A 16967-nucleotide genomic window follows, 5' to 3' on the forward strand; every position below is an offset into this window, starting at 1 on the left:
AAGTACATGCTGGGCTGACGAGGGGCTTTAGGAAACGTGAACCTCTACCACTACATTTCATCTTCGCCTTTGAAATAGCAGCGGCACTTTCTCTCGTTTTTATTTTTATTGTTGTGCCAGCCAAGCATTTTCCATATAGTTTTGTAGCAACCCGAAACCATAGCCATTTATATGTATTTAAAAAATTATTTTCACTACCAGTGCCCATACTTTAGCTGAAGAGTGTAACTCTCCTGCCTCCATGGACTTCAAAGTGTTAGCACCTAGAACAGCTATCAGTAGCTCATTCATTCATTTATTTATTCTCTTATTCTTTTTACAAATCAGAAAAACCCTAGTCAATGATTTCCCTGAAATATGCTTTTACTAGTGGCAGACAATATATATTACAGAGTTTATCTTAGATTAAACTGGAACTCAACTTGGTTTCAGAAATAAGTAGAAGTCTGTAAATAATACTCATTGACATGTCTGGACACACATTCCCACCAAGTACTAAAACCACCCTATGTCGTTATGATCCCAAAACAAGGCTGGAGAAGATAGTTAATATTTGTAACCAGGTAAGAGCTGGTATGGTTCACAAGAAACACTTTGTGCAACCTCATCAGTGCTCTGATGTGAAAGTAAAGTGATAAGAAGGTCCAAGGTCACCAGCTCCGAGTTCCAGCCAGAACTAGAACTCAAGCTCCAGATTCCTAATGCAGGTACATTTATGTAATGACCATTTATTAGGTAGGGGTGAGGAGTGATAAAAAGGGGAATACAAAATCTTGAGATCACTGACATGGAAGGACAAAGAGATATGAGATGCTAAAAAAACTCCAAAAACAAAAAACCAAAACACTGGTCTAGAGAAAAACTTTTATTTTACTCACTTGAAATACCTCTGAATTACTGGGAAGAGCACAGGAGAAATGTATATAATCACTTTCATATGAAATACATTAATACAATATTCTCCCTCTTTATGTGTTCTGAAAAACTATCTCTGAGAGCAGTTTCCCAGACTTCCCTGATCATAACATTTGGGTAGACTTCTTGTTTCAGGTACAAATGCTAAGGTTGCCACATGGAAATTTTGAATTCTCTAGGTCTGTGGTGGGGCCCAGAAATGTGTGTACTTCACAGGTGACCCTCGTTGAGTCTGAGGGGCAGATGATACTGCCCTAGAGAAACTTGTCACAGCATCTAAAAAAATTTTCATTTCTAATGAATTGTCCCATTTCAATGTTTCTGTTATACGTTTTAAGCAGGTGCAGACTCTCATACCAAACACTGACCTCATATGTTCCTTTAAAATAATTTTAGATATATTTACTGAATTTTAAAGCTTTTTGCAATAGCAAAAAGTCAAATGGGATTCTTACCTAGCTCCCCTCCCTCCCACAGAAGCATCAACTTATACTTTCCAATATCAATGCCTAATTTATTTTTTTAAGAAGTCTGTGCTTAGTCAACATACTTTAATTGAATACAGGGTTTCTTTTATTTTTTTCACTTTTATTTTATTGTCTGCCAATCTAGTTGATCAGATTACAAATTTCTACCCTGGTCAAGGCAATCATCAGAAAAATCAGACTGCCTTTTGGTGTCCCAGAGATATTAACAGTAATAATAATAAGAAAGAACTCACACAAAAATACGCGGGGAGGGAAACCTCTGTATTTGAGCCCAGTCCCCCCTCTGCTCAGTGAAACATCTACATAGGCCTTTCTGACACACAGAAATAAACCCTTTCACATCATCTCACCTCTTTTTGATAAGCCAGGCTATTTCCTTCCAACTCCTGTCTGAGACAAAACTCTTCACTCTTTCACCTACCTTTTAGAAAGGGACAACCAGGAAACACTGTCTAATATGAGCTCACCTCCTCATGTCTGTCAGCCACAGTTTTATTGAATGGACACCACACACACCACCCAGAAAACACAAGTAGTGCTATCACTTTTCTTTTGCAATAATTCCACAGTCTTGAGGGAAATTAAATTTGGGGGAAAAGAATGGCCCATGCCCTCTTATAAGTACGAGAGGGAGGGGTGATAACTGTAAGGCATGTCTGTTAATTGTGATTGTACTATAGTTGTACTAAGAATCACACAATTAATTCCCACTATCATATTAAACTGGTAAACGGGCCTACATTGAAAACATAAGTTTACTTTGCTTGTTTTCCTCAGTGGGAAAAAGTGGGCAAAAGTAGGTTTACAGTTGTGAGTACGCAAAACAGTTAATTCTTATATTATTATTTATTGTACTGTTTATTATTAACCTACTTTTGCCCACCCCATGCAAAATAATTACAAATTTAGTTTACCATCACTAGTATGTTTTAACTGGGGGAAAAAGGGCCTTTTTCCTCACAAGGCATATTGAATGTTGAGGTGATAAAGACCAAGTTCAATGATGTATATGGTTGTAGGGGTATAAATGTTGCAAAAACAAGCATCTAGTTTAGTATACTACTTTTTAGAAGATTAAAGCACAATGATTTTTTCCTGCTGGGAGAGAATGTATTTCTTGAGTGGAGGTGAGGCTGAGAGACAGTGAGCACTACAGCCTGCGGCAGGAAATACACTTGACAGGCAGAATCCAGGAGGATCAGACAGCATCAGAACAGCATTAGGGACAGTGCCTGCAGATAGGAGAGATGTACGGACTCTTGAGGCATTACAGAAGATTACAGATGGCTGTTGACCATGGGTTTTTTTGTGTTCATCTCACTGGCCACAGCATTTGCAGTCCACATTTGCAAAGTCTGTTTAATTATGTCAGTGGCCAGAGCCAGCCTCCAGGCTCAGGTTAGACTGGAACAACAGCTAACAAGCTGCCCCTAGACTCCTTCTGGACTCAGATGATAAAGCCACAGCAATCACAGAGCAGCAGCAGCAGTGAGAGTATGGCTTTGACCTGTGGTTCTTGTCCATCAAAGAGGTGTGCCCTGTCTGCTCCCACTGACAGGCAGGTAAATACAGAGATCTGTCGGCACATACATACGTATATCTACAGCTCCCCCATACAGACCTACAGAGAATAACAGCTACCAGTGATGTAACACTTATCCACTAATGGGGTGAGACCCATTACTCACAAATGGGTGACAATAAGCATCAATATGCAGATCTTAACCCCAGTTTGTGGGCAAAAAAACCATCATTCCATTGCAGGCTGATAGGTCTCCTATTCAGACAGTCCTTGTTTAATTTTCCAAACACCCTTCCTCTAAATAGTGCTACTCTGCACTGTGCAGACAGACAGGTTGACAAGCAGAGCCATCAATTTCTCATTCGCAATGCCAACTGCTGGGAAGAATCAGGCCTCATATGTACCTGGGATTGACTGGCTGGGGAGAGGCAAGTGAGTTTGGCATTTAGGAGGTATTTTCCACATTAAAGACTCGAAACTCGGAATGGAAACCTCAAGGAAGGTTGTTCCTTTTCCAAACTCATGAAATCAGGAGAGTCCAGGAATATGTATAGTGGTCTACTGGTGGGGTGGGGATATATATTATACTGAATCAAGAAGATAAAGTGAAAAGTAAGGCATGGTCCCAACCTGCAAGGAGCTCTGAGCAGGCAATAAAAGGCACCCATTCAAATAACTGTAATATAAAACTGTAATATACAACTGCCTTAAGATGTGTATACACAATTCTTGGTCAATAGGAAGCTGAATTTAGATGTGCTATCTTGGCCAATTTGCTCCCCTTCAAGAAAAGTCAGAACTGTCCAAAAACAAACAAACAAAAAGGGCCACTTGGACACATGATAATAATGGGTGAACTAGGCACACGGCAAAGACAGGTTAATGAGTGCTATTTCCCACAGCCAAGTCCCAGAATACCTTTGGGACTTCTGAGACTGCCTCAGGAGTAAAGAAAGAGCTTGGGATGGTCTTGGAATTTCTGCCAGCATATAGTCCCTCTGGAGGTTTCCTGTTGGTGCTGGTCCGGTTGAACTGAAGGAGGAATGGAGAAAATGTAGGAGAAGGGTCCTAGCGCTATTTCAGGACATATGTCAGACAGTAAGAATCAAGAACTAAACCAAAGACAGAAGAATGAAATATTTAGCTTTAAATTTTTAATGGTAGTGTTCATATGACATATGAGAATGGCACTTTACCTCTGTGGTCTCCTTCTCCACCCCCATAACACCAGGCTATGAGAAAAACACCCAACAAACCCAAATTGAGGGACATTCTACAAGATATCTGATCAGTACTCCTCAATTTTTCAAGGTTGTGAAAAACAAGGAAAATCTGAGAAACTGACATAGGCCAGAGGAGACTCAGGAGACATGATAACTAAATATAATGTGCTCCTGGGTGCGGTCCTGGAATAGAAAAAGGGCACTGGGGGGAGATTAGTGAAATCTGAGTAAAGTATTAAGTCTAGCTAATGTTAAAGTACTTGCCAATGTTGGTTTCTTAGTTATTACAGGTGTAGCATAGCAATGTAAGATGTTATTAACAGGGGAATCTAGGTAAGGGGTGTATGAAAACAGTACTACCTTTGCAGATTTTCTATAAATCTAAAACTATTCTAAAATAAAAAATCAATTAAAAACTAAGAACTGAAAAGTTAAGAACCCAGAATGGATCTTGAACCCCCTGATTTGATTGGGACTCTATTGGTAAATGAGGTTTCCCAGAGTCCTGCATGTCAGGGAGAATCCAGAGGGGTCTGTATATCCCCTGCATTTATTCTCAAGCAGTCAAACTTTGAGAGCACATTATACTGTTCAGGAATATCATACAATAAAGCCCTCACTGGTGGGAGGCTTGAGTGGGCCTTAGCGCCCACTTCCTAGCCTGTCCCTACCCTCCAAGCAGTAATAGACTTCACTAAAATCAAATCAAAAGGCAAAAAGGATTTGGGAGATATTTTCCAGTTAAAGTTATAGTTAGGTGGGACTAGAGTTAGGGTTGGTAGGGGAAAAAATGAAGAGTGCTGTTAATTTTTTTTAATATCCCTTTTTAAAAATCTCCACAGTCATGATTATATTTGAGTTTTGAGTGCTCTACATCTGAATAACTGTGATTGCCTTCCAGCTGGCATCAGATGGGTCTCAAACCCCTCAATTTACCCTGTGTACTATAGCCAGGTTAACTCTTAAAACACTGCTTTCATTATTTTTTGTTTGCATCTCTAAAATGTTTCCACTGTTTAGCAAACCCTTATTGACTTCCAATGCTACAATAGCCATTGTCCTCATCACTCACAAAGAATAAATTCTGGACTCCACCTGACCTTTCCAAATTCATATCCTCACCATCACATGTATCTCATCTCTAATTCACTACTTCCTATACGTACAACTTCATTCCCACTGCCATGCCTCCTTTCAGGTTGAAGCTTTTCTTCATTCTCCCTCCTTCCCTGGGTTCTGATACCAGACCATCATATTCCATGTCCCCTTCTCTCCAATAGACCCTTTTCCTTCATCCTTCAATGCTCAACTTTTGCATCTATAGCTAAAGTTCTCCCTCTGTTATCAAGCCTTCCATGTACCATTAGGGGTGTCCTGATGTGAATTCTTGCAGTAGTCACTGCCTTTCTTTACTGCTCATTTTGGTGCACAATCATAGAATAATAATTTCTACCTGATTAGATTTGGTATTTAAATACTACTCTCTGCAATAAAATTGTACAAACTAGAAGCTCCTTGTAAGCAGGTGTCATGTCTCTGTTAACTAGTATGATAGATACTAATTAAGATAAGCATCATATTTGTTTCTAAGTTTAAATTGTATCTTTTCCTCTTTTAAAAATTATTTTTCCCTTTTTTGCAAGAGTCAAAAAATAGTGACAATAAAGGGAACACAATAAATATATCAATATGTAAAGGTTGATGGTCTGTACCGGCTGCAACAATGCTACATTTTGCTGTTAGTTCCTCTTCCTTTTATGTGTGATATTTACTATTAGACACACTCTATATAATGCCAACATTGCGCAGTTAAACTTTAGAATAATCGAGCTTTGAATATTGTTAGCAACAGGTATAGGGGCAATGGAAGGAGCTAATTTAAGGACCATTGTGGGAGGCATAACAAATAATACAACACACAGTATGCCAAGGTTGCTGAATGCTGTTTCTTGCAGATAAGATTTGATGTCAGCTTTCACTTATTATTGATATAAGCATGTTTTTTCCTCAAAATATAATAAATATAAAAAGGTATGTATAACCTATGAAGATCAAAATCAAGGTTAGAACCAAGAGCATTAGGTTAAAGTGCAAATGGGTAATGAATCACTTGTAAGATTAAAGTTCATAGATTTCAAATAGGAAAAAGGCATTGACAGAGTCACAAAGATATAGCTGTATGGGTGGTGTCCATGGTTTCATGAAGGAAAAGATGAAGCAGATAGGAGGATAGGCCTACTATATTGACTGGATATCAGTACTGAGAGTTTCAAATCAGGCAAGAAGACAAAAATAAGTAGGAGAGTTTACACTGGAAGACTGGGAATAACAACTAGGGATAGTGAATACCGTGGCCTACATGGACAATGAAGTCACTGTTTAGAACATCCGGTAGCCAGTACTATGAACTACATGAAGAGGCTGGGAATAGGAGAACATTCATTCATTCATTCATTCATTCACCCTATACTTATTTATTGAGTGGAACTATAATGGTGACTCTATCAATAGATCTGAACTAGACTATGCTTAATAGAATTTATAGTTTAGGAAGGACTTAAAGGATGAGATGAGACCAACTAGAGGAACTAGGTAATGAATGAGGCCCAGCAACTGAGTAATTCTTCATCAAGTACTTAAAACCAGTGTTAAGGTCGAACTCAGTAAAAAGACCACCTTACCCAAAGCATGAATTCCTCATGTGTTCTCTGCCTAGAAAGACATTTAGGTTAACATGTTAGTGAAACTTAAGCCCACAGCTGGGGCAAGCAAGTGTTCCTAGGTGAATGGGGTGTGTGTGTGTGTGTGTGTGTGTGTGTGTGTGTGTGTGTGTGTGTGTACATACCTGTATGTATGTAGGTTAACCATGACCCTACAACCTAGTAATAAGTGAGGATGAGGAGGATAATGACGGTGATTATAACAACACCTAATGTTTATTATAGCTCACTATATACCATGCCTTGGTTTCCTTGGTTTAAATATTTTACATTTATTAGATCATATACTTCCTACAGTAATTTTATGATGAAGATATCATCCCCATTTTATAGATTAAGAAACTGAGGCAGTGAAAATTAAAGGTCACAGAGCTGGTAAGTTGTAGGACCCAGGCAGTCTGCACACTTAATCACTCTGCTCTGCTGCCTAAATCCAGGAGAATAGGAGAGTTGTCCTGCCTCGCATAGAAGCTTATCTATGTCTACCTAATATCTTCTTTTTTTACATTCCATGGATAGAAATGATTTGAGGCTACTCTTACCAGAGCAGTAGCTTCTCTCAGACATGTGACAATGGCATATTATGTTGTTCAGGCATATAATAAAAGCATCATGGTAACAAATAAGAGAGATTCGGCTCTTTTAGACTTTAGATTTTAATTATACTACTTAAACAATAAAGAAATACTGTGACCAAGCAGTAGGGCAACAGACAGGCTAATATGAAAAGTAAAATTTTAGTTTCAGTCAGCTGCTAAGTGTGGGTCCAGTTCTCTATGTCTCCACCTTCCATTTCTCTACAGGGTGAAATAAGTATTAATAAGATGACTATAAAACATTTACCTTATGAGAAGTTTTATTACTACTGTGATTTTCTGAACCATGATAATTCTGCTGGGACTTCTTATTAAGACAGTATGTACAGATGACTCCCAAGCCCTGGAAGGAGTGACCAAATAAAACATCAGCACCATAATGACTGAAGAGGTTTGGACTCTAGTGTCCAATTTTGTACTGTTTACTCTTGACAAAGTTGATTGCTAATGTAGCAGAATGAACAGGAACTTTTCATTAAAAGCCGAGGAGAAAAGTATCTTAGCTTTGAGTCTTTCCTTGTTGGTCTCCTAGAGTCATTTCCAAAGCATCAACTAGAAAATACTATTTAAGAATTTGCAATTTTATATACATTTATTTTCCTTAGAGTACAAACATTCAGGTCAATTATTATGGCTCATAATTTTCAGCTTGACTATATCTGAAGACACACTGTTGCCTTTAAATATCTAGGAAATGACTTTTGCGGGGCAGTGCATAACCTGTACCTTACTGGATGGATGCTAAGGCTACCCAGTACTATTACTTTCACAAGGGCGATGGGTCAAGTCAAAGAGGGGAAAGAATTGGGCGAGGACTCAGGCTGTAAACCGTGTTGTACAGGTAAGTCTAAAAGTCCCTACTTTTCTAGCCTCAACATGTTGGAAGACCCTGACCTTAAACTGAGTGGAGAATTCTTCAGGCGGAAAAACTGGAATACCTATACCCTGAACTTGTCAGGAGCAGCTGGCCCCTTTTAGCATTTGACTTCCAATGAATAGTAAAATTGCTTTTATCCCTTAGTCTGCAGCAGCTGCAAAGGTGACAGATACCTGCCATATTTTTGGATAGCTTATCACCTCAACCCCTGGAGTGATTGAGTATTTATAGACACAAAGATAGAAACATAAAGCACATATGTATAGGCAGGAGTCCCCTGGAGGTGGCGATTAGGACTAGGCAGTAATTTTAGCTTGAAGTTCCTATGACTTAAATAGCCACTTGAGCTCTGCTCTTGCAGTTTACGATGTCAATAGAACCCCTAAATGAAATTACAGCCTTCTGATACGCAGCAGGATATCCTTTCTTTGCCATGCAATGTACACGGCCGGGAGAAATTGCTCTGTATATGGAGTTTCACTAAAGCAGAATTTATCATAAGGCTGCTCTGCTAAAATATAATTATGCTGTTATTCACTGGATAACACATCTAATGACTCGGGGTGCACTTGATAGCCATGTTGCAGTGAACACAGGCGTATGTCCTGATGTGAACTGGGCACTCCAGTGCTTGAAAGCGCTATCGATTTCAATTCTACCATAATTTACACCTGGCTTGTTTTGCCAATAGCTTGAACCCATGCTAACACTGGAATATACACATTCACGTATTAGAGAAATCAGACAACTGTACAGCAAAAATCATGCAGAAAACTTTCCAGGATTCTCCCTTCATAATAATCTCCTTTGATGCTAATTAAATATTCTGCACAACTTTCTTGTTAGGCTTGGGCATCTCCTCTGTTAGCACTGTTGCATGGCGGAAGGTGAGAGTAATGATAACCTCTCATGTTTTTACAAGCTTCCAGGGCAGCGTCTGAGCGCCAGTCATCCTGGTCCACCTCTACCTCGCACAGTTACGGGAACATAGCAGTTACTCACAGATAACCTTCTCTAAGGCTTCTCTTACTCTCTGTTTCGCAAATGTGGTGCACCCTTTTGCTTTCTGTCCACGTAGTTTCCCTGAGAAAAGTCCACTCCATAATTTTAATTACCGCCATGATGCTGTTAATTCAGAAGACTGCCAAACATATCTCTATCCCTGACCAATTCCCAGCTTTCCTGAGTAAATCCATCAGTCTACCAGATATCAGTCTGAATTTTCCCCCAACATCTCAAACTTAACACATTCAAAAGCAAATTTATCATCTTCCCACACTCGCAGCCCCACCCTACAAGTCTGTTCCTCCTCCTCATAGCTTTTCTTGCTAATGTGTAAGGCGGAATCCTGGGGAGCAATCCAAAATTCCCCTTCTCTCAATGCCCAGCCCAAAGGTCATTAAATTGTGTCCATTCTGCCTCTTATTATCTCTTGAACGTGTCTCCTCCTCTCTATTCCCATAGTTATTGTCCTAGTTCAGGGCTTCATTGTTTCCTGTCTGAACAATTTCAGTTGCCTCCTAATTCATTTTCCTGTCTCTGTTCTCCCATATCTCCAATCTACCCCTCTACCTTTCCGCCAGGGTGATCTTCTATAACACAATTTGATAATTAACCTTCTCTACTTAAAATCTTTCAATGGGTCCCCAAATGCCACACGATGAAGTTAAAACTTCTTTGCATGAAAATCAAGGGCCGAAATGATTGTTCCCAGCCTACATCTCCAGCATCATTTCTCCTGACTCCTCTACTAAACTTCGCTGATACTGATCCCCAACTCTGCCAAGTTATTTCCTATTTAAGTGCCTTTACCTCTGCTGGTCCTCTTAGTGAATGTTCTCTTTCTGACTACCTGGGAAAACCCTTTAAAGCCAAGAATGAATTTATTAGCTCTTCTGTAAAGCTTTCCCTGACCCTCCACCTGAAGGTACATTCAGCTAAACACACTATTTTGTGCTTCTGAGGTTCCTTAAACATCCTTCAATTATGACATCTAGCATAGGGCATTAGCAAACTTGTTTCTCCTCTAGTGAGCAATTGGAGCCATTTGTATTGTCAATGACAAAGCCAAAACCTTCACAACAGTATATCAAGGCCTATGTGCTCAGGCCCCCACTGCCTCACACACATCACCTCCTACCGTTCTCCTGCTTGCCCACTCTGATCCTGTTTTCATTCAAACTTGCCAGACACATTGTCCAGGGCCTTTGCAGTTGGTGGCTCCACCACCAAAAATGCTCTGGCCTAGACATCCACAAAACTCACTTCTTTACCTTTCTCAAATGCTGTCCCTTCAATGAAGCATTCCCTCTCCATCCAATTTAAATTTGCAGCTTTACCACCGGCACACTTACATACATTCTCTCAATCTTTCTCTCTTTTTCCTTTTCCACTTTTCTCCATAACACTTATAACAGTCTTACATGCTATATATTTCACACATGTACTTGTTTTTCATCTTTCTCCCATGCCTACAAAGTAAGCATTACGAGATTAGAGACTTCTTTGTTTTATTTACTGTAGTATCCCAGACCTTGGGAAAGTGTTGGGTGCATATGTACTCATCAATAAATATTTGTTAATAAATTATCAGTCTTTAGCTTCTAGAATTATACCTGATGCAGAGTATGGGTTCAAAAATAATTTTTGAATAAATAAAATAGTGAATTAATGAATTAATGTTAAATCCATGTTTAACAAATATAATAAAGAGACAGTCTTTGTGGCCTGATCCTCATAACAATGCTGGAAAATAAGTTGAATGCATACTATTCTCCTCATTAGATAAATGAAGTAGATGAGTCCCAGAAAGTTTAGGAGCTTAAATTAAAGCTACATAGGTAGCTTAATGTTTGCTACTCTTTTTAATTCACTATTAAAAGGAAGAAACAATTCTTTACACTAGGTTTGTGATGTACCTTTCACATTTATTACACTATTTTGATTCCTCTTGACTAGGAAGGTAATTAACAGGAGGTGCAAGGTGGTAATACTTTTTGTTACAATTTGCGTCTTTCCTTATTAGGTCCTTTTCATAAAACAGATCCTTTTCTTTCATTCAAAAGTGGATTAGGCACTCATACAATTTTATCCCTCACCATGGATTGTACATGACTACCCAAGAGGACATCATGCTACAAATCCTGCCAGAATGAACTGGAAGGTGAGTGTGGCATTTGTAGCTTGCGGATGAACTGGTTGTTTGGCGCCAAGTCTATGCTGATAGAGGTGTCCTCTGCATGTTAACACCCAAAGGAGAACAAATTCAACAACAAAACATTTCAGTTTTTGGCATGTCTACAGAGAGTTAACTTTCCATTGTTCAAGGGTTAATTATCCATTATGCGAATCACTTCTCTTTCTCCCTCTGGCTGCTTACCTCTAGGAATTCAGTTTACTAGAGGATAAAGCAGGAAAGATAAAGAGATGAAAATGAAACCAGTATGTTTCCTTTATATATATTAGAAGCTCTACAAATAGTTCAGTGTAGGAGACAGAATCAGATGTAGTTTGGGGTTTGCCAAGTTGATTGAACATTGATAACATGTAATTAAGGCATATTTTACACAACATTTTGGTTTCTTTTAAATATTGTTTGTTGCAGTCAGTTTGCAGTACATGACGTTACTCCCTGGATGAGCTTCATGTCAGCAGTGTACCATTTAGGGTGCTGAAATGGGCCCCTCCCCACGGACGTCCCCAGAGCACTGAAGGTGCCTTAGGGTGCTGTAGCTTAATGACTAAAGCAGCACCAAGCTATGCATTTCTCTACGCATCCATGAGAAACAATTGCACTTGGCTCTTACTTGCCTAAAACTAGGCGTTTAATTAGTGCTTGTTAAGACAGTGGCAATGATTTGTCTGCCTGTCCTCTTGCCCCTCTCTTTATTTTACTCTGTCTGCCCCATCCCTGCCTTATCTCGTTCATGGGGCATTTATAGCCAATTGTCATGCCTTCCCAGAGCAGACAGCCTGAACTTCTTAGATGTTGAGTTTGAGGAAAGAAAGAACCACTGATTCACTATAAGCCAAGTATTGCCAAAGTGGAGAGACCTTTGGTTAATGTGACACATTATAGGTGAGTTTAGTATCTTCCGACTGCACAGGCAGACCAAGCTGGATATTTGGTCACCCTCACAAGTCCTGGAATATAAATTGAACTACCACAAGGTCAAGACTGGATGTCCCATGAGAAATCACCTGGACGTTGTGGGGATTAGAGAAGCTACCTTTGCAAATGACAGGGAATGCTGCCAGCTAGTTGAAAGATCTCATATGTGAGTTTAAGGGGTTCAGAAATACAAGAATTTAGTGATTTGTTTTCTGGACATATTTCTTCTATTATGATAAGAAAGATGTATTCATTGATCTTCCATTCAGATTGAGGCAATTTGACATTATTTGGGAGGGAGAAAAATAAAATGTAGTACCTACCCTCTAACCACTTATAGTTTTCATAGATTTCAAAAAAACCCCACTTAAAAGCAGTATATGATAAGTGACAAATGAAAGCTATAGATTTTAATAGTGCTATCATTGGAGAAGGAGAAGTTCACTTTGAATTTGGGTTTTTATGGAAAGCTTCAGAGAAAAAAACGTGACTTGACAAATATATGACTTGGCTGGGTATCCTGAAAGGTATCTGGAAAATTATAGTTGCTTATGTTGATACGTAGATACAGCATCAAAGTATTTAAAGTACAACTAAATAGCTGAAAAACTAGAATAAACTGGGTCATCTGTACATAAATTCATTCTTACAAAATAGTGTTCATTAAAGATATTCTCAATTTTAAGATAATTTATAGCAATTTAATTACTTTATTTAATTTTAAACTATACATACAGCAATTAATATTTTGAAGTTGCATATAACAGAATTTAGGTTTATAATCTAACACACATATTTGATGAAGGATAATTACCAATCTTATCAGCTAACCAAATCTTAACTTTTGCAGGTACAGCTCAGAAAGAGTTGTGAAAAATTTGTTTTAAGTGTGATAAATGTCAACTATACTTCACTTATGGTGAATCTGAAAAATTTTTGATTGAATTCAAAGAAAGTAAGCCTATATTATTTTAACAGTTGGATATAGGTATATGATAATGAGTGTAAATATGCTTTTACAAGGTAATAAAGATACACAATTATATGATCCTATTAATCAACCACTTCTTAATTTTTTAAAACATGTATCTTTTTTAACGGAATTACATAAATATCTAAAAGTATTTCTATACAAACAAGAAAGAACAATTTCCTACTTGGTCAACAAAATTCCGTTATTTACCAATGTCATTTATGTCTAATTGTAACAACCTAATTAAATGAATATAACACATAGGGAGTGCTTACAGCTGATGTCCATGCAAGAAAATACATGTTTTAAAACATGCATCTTCTCAAATGGGGTGAACACTAGAAAACTAAATTCTTGATAGTATACTATAAAAGTTTAAATATAGGTATTGAAAAAAATCAGGTAATATTAACACAACCATTTAAGCAGAAAGAAACACATTGTTATCCCGTCTTTCTAATCAGAAGTGTACTGATCGAACGCTGACTTTATTCTCCAGCTTAGCCATGTAATTCTTCCAGGGCCATGTGGAACTCTGGATCTTGGCAACAAGAAGGAAAATCTCTTTGGCGGGTTATACTTGTTAAATGTCATCTCTTAGATATTTGTGTTTACCTATTCTCTGCTTAACAACGCTGACAAAATTTTTTATACAGACATAGAAGATTTCAATAAAAAAATGTCTTCAGAGTGTTAGAAATCCAGCTTGCCCTCTGTGTAGTCCCAACAGATATCCCTGCCATAGACTAACAGACACCTCTTCTGGGCATCTGTGCAGCCTGAGTACTAATTGAGGGAGGGACAGCCTCCTATGTATGTGTTGGTTGTAATGGGCTAAAAGCTAGTTATATTTTTTACACCGTATTTAAAAAATTTAAATCCTCACCTGAGGACACGATTTTATTGATTTTTTTGAGAGAGAGAGGGAGGGGGGTTGGGATGAGAGGTGAGAGAGGGTAAGAGAGAGAGAGAGAGAGAGAGAGAGAGAAACGTTGATGTGAGAGAAAAACACTGATCAGTTGCCTCCCATATGTGCCCTGACCGGGGATCTAACCCACAACCTAAGTATGTGCCCTGAGTCGGAATTGAACCCACAAACTTTTTGGTGTGTGGGACAATGCTCCAACCAATTGAGATACCGGGCCAGGTCATATTTAAAAAAATTTTAACACCATTTTTCCATTCAGTTTCTTTCTTTAGAAAACAAGTACCTTATGGAAAATCCCCAAGAAACATTATATTTACAAATAATATGGTCATAATTAACATGGCTTAACTAAAATAGACAGATTATATACATTAAGTTCATAGCACACTGGTCCTAATTAAACTCTGAAACTGCTCCCTGTCACAGTGACAGCTGGGGAATGTGATGTGCCTCACAAACCATAGGAACTGTGAGAGGAAGCTGACTCTGCTCTAGAGTCACTGACAGACTCTGATGAGGCTGCAGCAGAGGGCAGTCTCTGTAGCAAACTTGGTTATATGTGAGTATGCATGAGTTATACGGTCAAGAATCTAAATTGTCCCGAGTAGCAAACAAAATTCCAAAGCTAAGTACCAATGTAATATGTTGGATGACTCCGCCAGCTTGGACAAGAATATACACAACAGACACACTCAATACACATCTGGTTAAATGTAAAATCAACTATTACTAAAGCATTTTCAACTTTTAGGAGGAATCTACTGGCAATGTGTTAATAGCAAGGAACACTAAAACAATAAAATAGCATCTCTTTCCAAATATTTAAGAACATCGAGTAAGTGCCCCTTAGGCTGGATTGTGGTTCTTGGAAGTTTTAGCCTATGAGAACCATATTGGGGACATCAAAGGCTCGTCCCTCTCTCCAAAGAGCAATTCACTTCAGATGCTGCCACACAGTCAAATGCTTTTATGGCCACCATGTTTTTTTGTTTGTTTGCTTGTTTGTTTTTTCCACTCAATATTTTGGAACATGCCAGATTCTTAAAATTGAAAAGAAGACTAGAAAACACAGTAAAACCAAGTATTGTTGAAGGAGCAACTACGTAGAGAGACAATGGTAAAGGAGAAATACATATTCCACCTGAAATTCCACTTCCAGGGAGAGTGTCAGTTATTAATGAGGACATAGAAGGCACACATTGACTCCAAAAGCTGGTCTATCGACTCCTCTGTTAAGTCTCATATCAGACAGGATGCAATCACCCCTATTCCATTCCCTCAACAACTTTTCAGAGCACACTTTGTCAGTCTCTTATATCGAGGACAATACTATATTTGGGTTTAACACTGTGAGGGCAGTCATCTAGTTTTCCTATGTCAGGATGATAAATCTCCCTGCAGCCAAATAAGGATTCTCATTGCACTCTTCTGTTCCCTTCTATGAATGCAGAGGAATAAAGAAGAGGGTGTAACAAATAATATTTTTCAATGGTCAGGCAGAGGGAGGTTCCCTAACATTTAAAAGCAACTAGTTTTTAGCAAAGAGATCTTTAGAGGAACAGCATTAACAATATTCTTTTGCTACGCATCCACTTTTCTTTCTTGTTTAGCCGGGTACATAAGTATCCTGAAATATCGTCAATGTTTAGAATAAAGATGCACGAAAGTTGGTAGACAGAAACTTCAAATGTACAATGAATCTCACTTTCACTTCCCCCTTCTACCATCGTAAATACCACCTCCCTCCCCACTCATTCACTTATCTCCCTCCTCCTACCAGCATGTGTGCTAGGCATGTCAAGGCTGACATCCACTGCTGGCAACACAAGACCTATGCCTGCAGGCTCCTCCTGAGCACAGACTCAAGGCTCTGCTGTCGTCCATAGAGTGTTCTCAGCTGTGCACGCTAACGTCTTCGCCAACGCGTTGGATGTTTGATAGCTATTTTAAAGAGTATTTTTTTTTTCTTTTTAAAAGCACCCGTTATTTCCTGACTTCCCCAGAGACACCAAGAATAGAATCCTTGACACATCAAATTCTGGAACCTCACCACTCACCAAGACTGTGGTTCCTGATCCAAGGAGTGTCGACTGAGAATCAGCACAGTCTCTTGAGAGTGTCCAGGCCTGGCTGCTAAGCTCCCTGCTCTGATTAGTTTGTCGAGTTCACAGTGTTCCAGAGTGCTGAAGCACAGAAATTAGGGAGGGGAGGTGGAAGGAAAATCACTGGAGCCTCTTACGATCTAACTTCCACTAACTAAGAGGAAATGTCTTATAAATAAACAACAGCAACAGAAACAAAAAAAAAAAAAAAAAAAAACCCATCCCATCCTGCCAGAGGAATGTACATTATTGTCTCCCGACGGAAAACTTGACACCACACCAGAATGCAGCTATGTCTCCTGAAGCTACCTCCCTCAAAACAGAAAGAAAACAGAGAATTAAGAAGAAAAGAAGAACAAAAAAAAGATTTTTTCATCCTCTTGAATTCTGTTGGGAAGTTCATGTGTGTTCCCAGTAGATGAGCTAAACTAAGCAGTTTCAGCAGTGTCACTGTTTCAGGATTTCTTACGGAGGCTGCTTATTAGCAAAATTTCATTTCTGCCCAGATCATT

At 38.8% G+C, this 16967-nt stretch overlaps 1 protein-coding gene across 32 annotated transcripts in view; it reads right to left on the reverse strand.

Annotated features, from left to right (window-relative positions):
* The window catches only part of ZBTB20 (zinc finger and BTB domain containing 20), an 830054-nt gene that overhangs the window by 289701 nt on the left and 523386 nt on the right, over positions 1 to 16967 (reverse strand). For 3 of the 32 annotated variants that reach the window (XM_053918380.1, XM_053918374.1, XM_053918387.2), the window contains one exon: positions 3844 to 3957. The exons of 25 other annotated variants lie outside the window; for them this stretch is intronic. The gene's annotated coding sequence lies outside the window, so the exon portion shown is untranslated. Of the gene's footprint in view, positions 1 to 3843; positions 3958 to 7711; positions 7727 to 16410; positions 16653 to 16967 lie in introns of those variants that run through there. 4 more of the 32 variants (XM_071220628.1, XM_053918391.2, XM_045186043.3 and 1 more) reach the window with 2 other exon arrangements.

Source organism: Desmodus rotundus, chromosome 2 (genome assembly GCF_022682495.2).
Source record: "Desmodus rotundus isolate HL8 chromosome 2, HLdesRot8A.1, whole genome shotgun sequence".
Classification (NCBI taxonomy): Eukaryota; Metazoa; Chordata; class Mammalia; order Chiroptera; family Phyllostomidae; genus Desmodus; species Desmodus rotundus.